At 46.6% G+C, this 9,095-nt stretch overlaps 1 long non-coding RNA gene across 3 annotated transcripts; it reads left to right on the top strand.

Annotated features, from left to right (window-relative positions):
• The first annotated feature begins 2,162 nt into the window (after positions 1 to 2,162).
• LOC119858862 lies at positions 2,163 to 7,164 on the top strand. 3 transcript variants are annotated; one of them, XR_005294028.2, is made up of 4 exons: positions 2,163 to 2,375; positions 3,982 to 4,235; positions 5,165 to 5,228; positions 6,743 to 7,164. It is a non-coding gene; the product is annotated as an uncharacterized LOC119858862 (long non-coding RNA). The 3 variants fall into 3 exon arrangements; XR_006282738.1 differs by lacking the exon at positions 2,163 to 2,375 and adding an exon at positions 2,440 to 3,282 and having other exon boundaries at positions 3,443 to 4,235; XR_006282737.1 differs by lacking the exon at positions 2,163 to 2,375 and having other exon boundaries at positions 2,440 to 4,235.
• The last annotated feature ends 1,931 nt before the right edge of the window (positions 7,165 to 9,095 follow it).

The following is a 9,095-nucleotide window of genomic DNA, read 5'->3' on the forward strand; positions in this document are numbered from 1 at the left end:
GGAAGGTCCTTGATATGCTACAGATAATTCTTATCAGCCCCCAGCAGCCCATTTCCAAAGTAACTGTTTTAATTACTCGCCTATATCACCCTTCGTCCTAGGAGATGAGATACAGAACCAGATTTATTCAGGGTAAAAAAAAAAAGAAAGCTGTATTATTTTTAGAAAGTGTTCATATTTTAAAGGCAAAAGCAAGGTGCTATTGCAAATCCAGATATTCGAATAAAAAAAAAGTCCCCTAAACTGAAAGGTCCTGTGTAATTCAAAGGGTTAGTAGCCGTGGGGTTCTTACGCTTGCATTTTAATATAGATGGGGATTTGAACCCAGAGGCACTGTGTGTGTGTGTTGTGTTTTTGCTTTAATTTTGTAGAAAGGTCAGAGTTTCGGATAAATTTCTATTCTTTGACAACTGCATTGCTATCTGCCCGGCTAGTCAGATGTCTGTATGGAGTAATCCCCAAACTCCACTATGACTCAATACAGGTTTTAAAAATGTATTTTGCTGAATGCTTATTATAGGCTAATGATGGTTTATTCTGCCTGCACCATTTAGGTTTCATACTAAAGATGTCATTTTAAAGTCTGAGGGTAAGGGGAAAAAAACCCTCACCGTTTTCTTCCACTGTAACAACCACGTTCTGCATATTGAAAAATATGATAGACAGTGAGTAGGTTTAACAAATAACCCAACCTTTTCAATATCGATTTAACAAAAAAGAGAGGGAGAGAATTTAAAAGCAGTAGTAGTAGCAGCAGAGAGAATATAGGCTCAGCTACTCTAGAGGTTCTCCTCCTTATTACTATCCAGGGGTAATTTTTCATCTCTGCTAGCTAATCTTTGTTCCTTGTGAAGATAATGAATAGCCCAATCCTTATCTCCTGGGCTCCTGGAGGCTGCTGGAGAATGGGGTTGAACAGGGTTGAAAATTGGTTCCAAAGTGCTGCTGAATAAATGGTGTTCCTTATCTCTCGCTTCCAGATTATCAGGACCCTTTCAAAACTCACACAACAAATACAGCCACCGCATCTAATGCATCATTTACCAGAGCAGATCTCCGCGTTTGATCGGCAGATAGGCAAAATCTATGTATTCTTTGCTTGACTTAGCATGCATGCATGCTTGTGTGTGTGCCCTGCATGTGTGTGCCCAGCTAGCGATTGTCTAGAAATATACACATGAGTGTGTGTGTGTGTGTGTGTGTGCATTGCATGGGCTATTCGTGAGGCTGGTATCTTTAACAGCTCATATTTTGTTAGCACTCATTTATTCACCGTTATATTCGTTGTGTAATAAAGTGCGCTCCTACCATCTCTGACACTGGCGAGAAAAATGGCACAAGAATATGGGGGGGGGGAACACACACGTTGTAACGACTCCTTTAGATTTGGTTGGACCACTTAGGAGATGGCAAACTTGCCTGAATAAATATATATCTAACGGCACACACAGACCCCCCCCCCGCCCAAGTGTGTGATCATAGGGAGAGAGATCGTTACGTTACGTTTATATCTACACACAGGTGGGTGTGGGAGAGGTTGTTTTTCGGTGGGAAACCAAATGAAGACAAACAGTTGTGATCTGTTTCAGAGTAGCAGCCACGTTAGTCTGTATTCGCAAAAAGAAAAGGAGGACTTGTGGCGCCTTAGAGACTAACACATTTATTTGAGCATAAGTACTCCTTTCCTAGTTGTGATCTGGTCCCCCCTTTTTGTGACTGGGAGGTGCCCAGCCTCTGCGCAGGGGCTGCCTCCAGTCCTGACATGCTGGGGGTCCCCTGCCTGGGAGAAATAAGAAGCTTTGCTCACTTGCCTTCAGACCAGCTCCGAAACCGAAGTCTGGCTCGGGGCGGTCCTTGTGCCCTGGCCTGGGGTCGCTGGCGCCAGGCAGCTGGAGGGCTGCTGATTTAGGACAGTCCGGCATTACATTGACCCCGCTAGGATCTGGCACTCATTGGTTCGCCCCTTTTCTTCCCCAAACCCTCCAGCCTCAGCTTCCCCGCTCCGGGAAGCCACCTCGCTTTCCGAGGCGCTGCCAGCACAGGGCGCCCCGCGCTGGCCCGAGGCAGCGAAGGGGTTAACTCCCCGGCAAAGCCCAGCACACCGGCTCCGGGTTAGGGCGCTAAATGGCTGAGGAGCAGGTCGCGGCCGCCCGGCCATTTATCGGCGAGTGCTGGGTCAACACTCCCCAACCAACCCCTCGGCTGCGCTCAGCGGCTCCCGCGCGGGGCTGGGTTGTCCCGTCCCCAAGCGATTAGCTCCGGATTTGTTGCTTTTAGATTGATTCGGATTCGTTCCGGAGCGCCCCGTGCCCTGGGCTCTGCCGCGGGGACACGCGGACTGCTGGGGCAGAGGCACCCGGCTGACCCCGGGGCAGGTAGGCGTGGGGAGCCCTGCCTCACTCCCTCCTCTCCTCGGGGGGCCGGGCGAGGCGGTTCGGGGCAAGTGTGAACGGGGGCAGGTAGGCCGGGCTCCTCTTGGCGCTCCCGTGCGAGCTGGAGGCTAGGCGGGCGCCGGGGCTGATCGGGAGCAGATCTAATCCCCGCTGCCCCCGGCCGCGATTGGGGGCCTGGCTGCAATGTCCCGGGCTCAGGCAGGCAGCATTCACCCCGCAGACAGGCCGCTCCGGCGGGGAGCCCAGAGCAGGGGTATCTTGTGGTCCGCACCGTTTCCCAGGAGATGGGGGTCTTGCCCCGGGTACGGCGCCTTGTGACTGCGCTGATCTCCAGCCCGGGACACGGGCACCAGCAGCCCGAGCTTTTGCGAACATCTGCCTAAGGAAAATGCCTCCTGCACAGTGAATTGACTCCCCAGAGCCGGGCTGCCACGTGCCCATGGAAGGGTCGCCCCGCCCCACCACCCTGGCCCCAAAGCCCAGGGAGAGTTGGCTCTGGTCTGCCCCCAGCTCCAATTTCCAGGGAGGTGCGGGGGAGAGGGGAACTATCCCTTCACCTGGAGAGACGTGTTGGCTCTCCTTGGCTGTTCTCAGCCATCAATCCTTGCCTCTTGTTCTCCTTCTTTGCAGACTATATTACTTTAATTTGCTGCCTAGGGTTTTTAAAAAACATGTAAAAGGGGAACATTTCTAGCCGAGAAATATTTCTAAAGCTTTTTCCCCCTTGGGTCTTAAGTCTTAACCCAGCACAAAGTATGATTCACCTTGGCTGCCTTGTGCTGAAGCAGCTATGTGTGAGACACACACCACCTTCTAGTCCCATCAGCTTCCATGCCAGTACAAGACAAAGAGGAGGGGAGGTGTGCTGGACCTCTTCATTTTTGAATAGGTGGGCTCCATTCCTGTATTCCTTCGCTTTCCCTTAAGGGAGGAATGCAAACTTTGGTGGAAACTTGAGGGAAATAATAGCTCAGAAAAACCAGCCCAACACTTCTGCCCCTATTAAAGAGTTTTGCAAATGTCCAACTTGTACTAATTTTTTTTTACAGCTACATTCGCTGCTGTTCCCTGCAAAAAATGGACCTGTGTTAGTTTATTAACCTAAACATTAGGTATTAAAGACCTATGAGTGACACAGGATGACAAAAAGCTGTATTTTTCCAATATACACAAGCACACATTTAATAACCTTCTATTGCATCTCAGCGAGGCCTTCTCTCTGATGGTTCCCATGGCAACTGAGATAAAAAAGCAGCCATTTTCCATATCTCTATGAAAGTCTATTATATTGCAGGATTAGTTCATCTTCTGCTAAGGTCAAACACAAAGTCATACAACCTGAAATATTTAGAATCCATGTACATTCATTTTTATATGCCCTTTCATTTTCCACCAGAGTGGGCTCCTCTGAGGTTTTATTCCCCAGAAAATGCAAAGCAAAGCACTAAAAAAACATGATTAGCCGTTGATGAAAAGTTCTTTTTTAAAAAAAAAATAACTATTGTTACATAGATAGTGTATTACCCATTTATCTCTATCAACAGCAATGATTTCTAGTGATATTGAACAGCTAATTGGGCTCTTTGAGATTTGCAGGTGAAGGCCGCCACCTTCTGGCCAGCATTGGAGAAGCATCCGAGTTTCCTAAGCAAAAGCGCTTGGTTTGTTTATGGTGCAGTAGGACTCAGAAGTTAAGCCCGGAAAGGAGAACCCATTTCATGGCCAACTAGACTAGAAAGCTGCACTTAAGGTTGTTCTGCTACAGCTATCATGTGCCAGAGAGATATGAAGAGTGTTCCTGGTTTGTCAGAAAGCCAAGAGACCAGCTCGTGGATTGGAAAGGTAAGACCCATTTCCTGTGGCTGGGATTATTTAGCCTTCTCGCTTTCAAAATGACCCACGCTCAGATTCATTCAGGCTAGCCAGTGGCTATAATATTATTATTATTTATTGTACTAGCTAGTGGATTTAATCAGTGTTTAAAATAAAGATTCTTCTTTATCTTACATAAAAAGTAGATGTGTCCTGTCCCTTCTTTTTTGGTTGGTTCACTTCATGATAATGCATCCGATGAAGTGAGCTGTAGCTCACGAAAGCTTATGCTCTAATAAATTTGTTAGTCTCTAAGGTGCCACAAGTACTCCTTTTCTTTTTTGCGAATACAGACTAACACGGCTGCTACTCTGAAACCTTTCATGATAACTGGATTCAAGGAAAGGCCAAGAGCAACAGACCTGTCTAGCTCTTCACTCACTCTGCTGGGGAAAAGCAAAAGCTGGGCTTAATTATGAGCTAAAGTAGGAAGAAATTAGATCAACCTTATTAGGGGATAAATCCTCACCATCCTGCTGCCTTTCACAGTCATAGCACTAGACATGCACAGTTTCACAAGAGATGAGACCTTAAGCACATAAGGATGGCCATATTGGGTCAGATCAAGGATCTGTCTCACCCAGTATCCTGTCTTCCAAAAGTGGCTGGATGCCAGATGTGTCAGAGGAAGTGAACCGAACCGGGCAGTTTGAATCATCTATCGCCTGTTGTCCAGTCGCAGTATCTAGCAGTCAGAGGTTTAGGGACACCCAGAGCATGGGGTTGCATCCCTGACCATTTTGGCTAAAAGCCATCGATGGACCTCTCCACCATGAACTTATCTGATTCTTTTTTTAGACCCAGTGAAGTCAATGAAGTGAGCTGTAGCTCACGAAAGCTTATGCTCTAATAAATTTGTTAGTCTCTAAGGTGCCACAAGTACTCCTTTTCTTTTTTAGACCCAGTTATACTTTTGGCCTTCACAACATCCCCTGGCACTGAGTTCCACAGGCTGATGGCATGGTGAGAAGAAGTACTTCCTTATGTTTGTTTTTAAACCTGCTGCCTGTCCATTTCATTGGGTGACCCCTGGTTCATGTGCTATGTGAAAGGGTAACTTACACTTCCTTATTCACTTTTTCCACACCATTATTGATTTTATAGACCTCTATAATTGATTTTAGAGACCTTTATAGACCTCTATAACCAAATCTCCCCCTAGTCCTCTCTTTTCCAAGCTGGACAGTCCCTATTGTTTTAATCTCTCCTCCTATGGAAGCTGTTCCATATCCCTAATCATTTTTGTTGCCCTTCTCTGTGCTTTTCTCAATTCTAATGCATCTTTTTTGAGATGGGGCGACCAGAACTGCATGCAGAATTCAGGGTGTGGGTGTACCATGGATTTATGTAGTGGCATGATGATGTTTTCTGTCTTATTACCTATCACTTTCCTAATGGTTCCAAACATTCTGTTAGCTTTTTCAACAGCCTTTTCTACAGTGTTCTATATAACCATTAATATGTGTTAGTAATGAGCCTTAAGAACTATGCCCCAGTTCAGAAGTCCATCTCTATTCAGCAAAGCACTTAAACATATGCTTAACTTTAAGCATGTGCTGAAATCCCATTGAAGTCAACCAGATATAAATATGCAGCTAGAGTTAATCATGGGTTTAAGTCCTTGGGTGTATTGAAGCCTGATTTTCTCAGTGAACTCTCTCTATAACTTCCTATTAGCTAGGAAATTTTGCAGAGGGTCTCTGATCACCAAACAGAGCAGAGTAATGGCACAGAGTAAATAAATGTGTTTTTTTTTATTTCACAAGGGTGATCTCTCTACCGCTTCTCATAATATGCTAAAGATCAACTTCACATTTTTCCAGTGCTTATGGCTCACTATGCGTTTACCTTTGCGACAATTGGTATCCACGTTCTATTTATTTATTTACATGGTGGTTTTGTCGTGAAGACTGCAGGTTTCTGCTAAATACGTATTTATTTATTTATTTATTTATTTATTAAAAAGCCTTGTATTATATAAACACCACCATTTTCCAAGCTGACAGATTTGAATCGCTGCATCTAAACCACCCTGCCCAGGCTGGCATAAAGAAGTAAAACAAAGTCACATGTTATCAAGCAGATGTGGGGGAGGGGTTTGGTGACACCTGGAAATGTCTGCCCAGGTTTTATTTTATGACTTTAGACAGTTTGGTGGCAAATATGTTCTCTCTGCAACATGAAGAACTACAGCTCTTCTCTCCTCCAAGGTCACTGCTGGGAGCCTGGCCAAGAGGGAAGGAGTGTGTGTGCACACGTACATGTGCACTCATGATGTACAAAAAGCCTGTTTGTTATCTAGAACCATGATGTTTTGTGCACTCGGAGGGGCTGTTCTTGAGATTATTCTGGAATATTTAAATATGGGAATATCTGTGGGGGAAAGCAACGGTAGCAACAGCAGTTGGAGAACAGTCAGAGAGGAGAAGTAAGAATTGTTTTTCTATTTCTTTCCCCCCCACACACACCCTTCCCAGCCCCCTTGTTATGGGTGTCCATCCTCTTCAGGAGATAGTAGTGACACTGGGCGGCTGGCAGCCCTGGAAGCAGCAGTGGCAACAGAAGGTGGGAATGACGAGGAGGTGGACAGCAGCGTATTGGAGGCCAGGCCGCAGGCTTTCAGCACAGACTCAGAACACCAGCCTGGTAACATTACAATATCTCCACTGTGCTGTGTCACTGCTTTTGTGCTCTGAGTGTGTCACTTACCTTTTGAAATGAAATTCTTAGATCTCTCTGGCCTGAAATGGAGTAATAGTTGTTTGTGTGGGCCTCCACAGGGCCAGCGTCTGGTCTCATTTACAACTGCATTAGTTTCTAGTACTTGTGGTTGCAGAGAAAAGCTGGAGAATCTGATCTGCGTGCACCCTGAAAGCTCCAAAAGAGAGAGGCAAACTAAGAGAACACCATAGTTAGTATTTTTTTAAAAAGTCTCATGGGATTGTTTAGCCACTGCCATGATTTTGGGGATCGGCTCGTGATTTTTTTGAACCCTTGGGTTCAAAGCTGTAGGAAGGAGCCTTAAAAATACTGTTATTGCTCAGGTTTTAGTGGCTTGGGAATGAATTTCTCTCCTTGTGACTCTTAGTTATGTTTCATGCTCATGTGGTGAAGCACCACAAAGCTTGGCCTGGAGCTGTATAAGTCCAGAAGAAGAGTGGTAACAAAAATAACTATGAAATACTCTGAGGATCAGAGCTCCTCTCTTGTTAAAGTTCACTCTATCATTAGAGCCTGGGTATTAAAGCATATCTATCTATCTGATTACTAGCACTGATGTGGTACCCATCACCATAGTATCTGAATGAACTAGGTAAGGCTTAGGTTGGCAGAAAAACATTTCCCATGTATAGGGAGCTAATACCCCTAGGCCTCCCCGCTCCATGACGCGATTGGAAAGGATAGAGATGATGAGGATGCTGACAATGGGTGGATCATAATGGAATTTGAGCTGACACTTAGGGGAAAGCCTGGACCAATAAGTAAGTCTTACAGTATTTTCTCATTGTAATTTGTCTTGGGCTTTGGCAAACTCCTAGAGTTAATAGCTGCCAGAAGGAAAGGTCTGCTAATGGGAATGCCCTGAGCCCAGCACCCTTGAGACATTTGGCTTAAGCATTCTGCCTGAAAGCTAGCTGTGTGCCAGGACAGAGAGCAAGAGATGATCCCTGATGTAGTTGGGCCCAGCCTAGCTCTTTGAATGTCCCTGCCTAGGGGGTTTCTAGCAGCCAGTGCAGGATATGGAGCATGCACATTCTGTGTTCTTGCTGCCCCTGCCTGGCTGCAGCCACATTCTGCATTAGCTGATGTTTCTCATCTGGGGGGAACCGCAGGTCCTGAGTGTCTATCGCACATACTCCTGCTAATGCCTTTGCAAGCTAGCATGGAGAGTTTTGGTTGATTTGTTTTTGGTGGTGGTATATCATGGCCTGGTACCAGCTTGGTAACAGACACTTGGGACTCAAGCTTTTACACTAATTACAGAGGGTGCTTATTTATTGGTTGGGGAAAGCTCTGGGATGTTTAGGGGCTGCTAGTGCACTGCTCTTGCCCAGGAGCAATACACCCAAAAGGCAGCAGGGATTAGGTGGAACCATGATGGGAGGCAAACCCACAGCCAAGGGCGGGCTGCTCACACAGGTGCCTCTCCAACAGAGCTGAGCTGAGTCACCATGCAGGCAAGCAGCCGGGACCCAGTTACACGGACTTACCCTTCCCACAATGCCTGCAGTGACTCAGCCTTCAGGCACGAGTGGCAGCAGCCTATGGCTGAGCCGAGCCTGGGTCAGATGACCTTCAGGCCCAGGTATTTCCCCAACCCCACTAGAGCTGCAGATCAGTTTTTGCAACAGTGTTACACTGGGAGGAAGGTTCCTTGTCAGATATCAGATTCTCCAGGCTCCCTCGGACCAGTCCCAACCTTAAGTCAGGCTTATATCTCTGCTCTGACCATTAGACCTGGCTACCATGGGGCAGCACTTGACAAGTGGCTCCACTCCACCTCCTGCTGCTCAGCTGAGCTGCCTGGCTGTGCAAGTGGGAGAACTATATCTCCGAAAGAGTGCAGCAAATTGCTTGGCATCCGCTGTGACCTAGGCCTTCCAAGAGGCATTCTGCTCACTGCTGGGCGTGGGAAGGTATGGCTCCATGATGTGCTGGATGCAGCACTGTGGCTAAATGCCACAGGTTAGTCCTCAGTTGTTTCTCTGTCTCTCTGTGGCATCTGGCACTTTACTTATAGTTCCCAGGAAGAGGCCCAGCTGGAGGATGGTAGTGTATGATGAAAGGCATCAGCCTCACTATTAAAAAGCCTCAGAAAACAGTCTCTAT

The sequence above is a fragment of the Dermochelys coriacea genome, chromosome 7, assembly GCF_009764565.3.
Source record: "Dermochelys coriacea isolate rDerCor1 chromosome 7, rDerCor1.pri.v4, whole genome shotgun sequence".
In the NCBI taxonomy this organism is placed as follows: Eukaryota; Metazoa; Chordata; order Testudines; family Dermochelyidae; genus Dermochelys; species Dermochelys coriacea.